Source organism: Triticum dicoccoides, chromosome 1B (assembly GCF_002162155.2).
Source record: "Triticum dicoccoides isolate Atlit2015 ecotype Zavitan chromosome 1B, WEW_v2.0, whole genome shotgun sequence".
Lineage (NCBI taxonomy): Eukaryota > Viridiplantae > Streptophyta > Magnoliopsida > Poales > Poaceae > Triticum > Triticum dicoccoides.
This window is the reverse complement of record NC_041381.1, coordinates 246,224,462-246,225,277: the sequence shown is the minus strand read 5'-3', so window position 1 is coordinate 246,225,277 and position 816 is coordinate 246,224,462.

The window sequence follows — 816 nt, the reverse complement described above, 5'->3', positions numbered from 1 at the left end:
GTGGATCGCCTTTTCAGTTTTAAAAAAATAAAACAAAATGATAAAAATGTCAAAAAAATAAAAGAAAATAAGTTTCCCATGTGATATGTGGCCTAGTTGTTGGGAAAATTTGCAAATATGAATTTTGACTTCATTTGCAAAATCTCGCGAGAATTTGTAAAAATGGGCATAACTTTTGCATACTAACTCGGATGAAAAAGTTTTTTATATGAAAAATCATCTACTCGAAAAGTTACATCCAAATTTAACGGGGCGAACCCCGTTAAACATTTCCAAAATCCTCAAAAACCTAACTGAAAAAAAGATACGGGGCTTTTAAGATCTAGAGAGGCAAAAAAATCAAAAAAAATTCAAACTTACTAATGGCGCACCTGTCCATGGTGCGCCATTAGTATCTTCCCTCCTTCAAAATTCAAAATAAGTCAAAAAAATAAAAAAAAAATTACTAATGGCGCACCTGACCATGGTGCGCCATTAGTATCCTCCCGCCTTCAAAATTCAAAATAAATCAAAAAAATAAAAAAAATTACTAATGGCGCACCTGCCCGTGGTGCGCCATTAGTATCTTCCCGCCTTCAAAATTCAAAATAAATCAAAAAAATAAAAAAATTACTAATGGCGCACCTGCCCGCGGTGCGCCATTAGTATGCCGTATATATGGCTGGTCCTCTCCTCCTCTCTTCATTTCATCTTCCCTTCTCTCCTCCACCATACTTCTCCTCTCCGGTGACCTCCTCCTCCTCTCCGGCGACCTCCTCCTCCCTCCTCCCTCCTCCCTCCTCCCTCCTCCCCTCCCCACCCCTCCCCTTCCCTCAT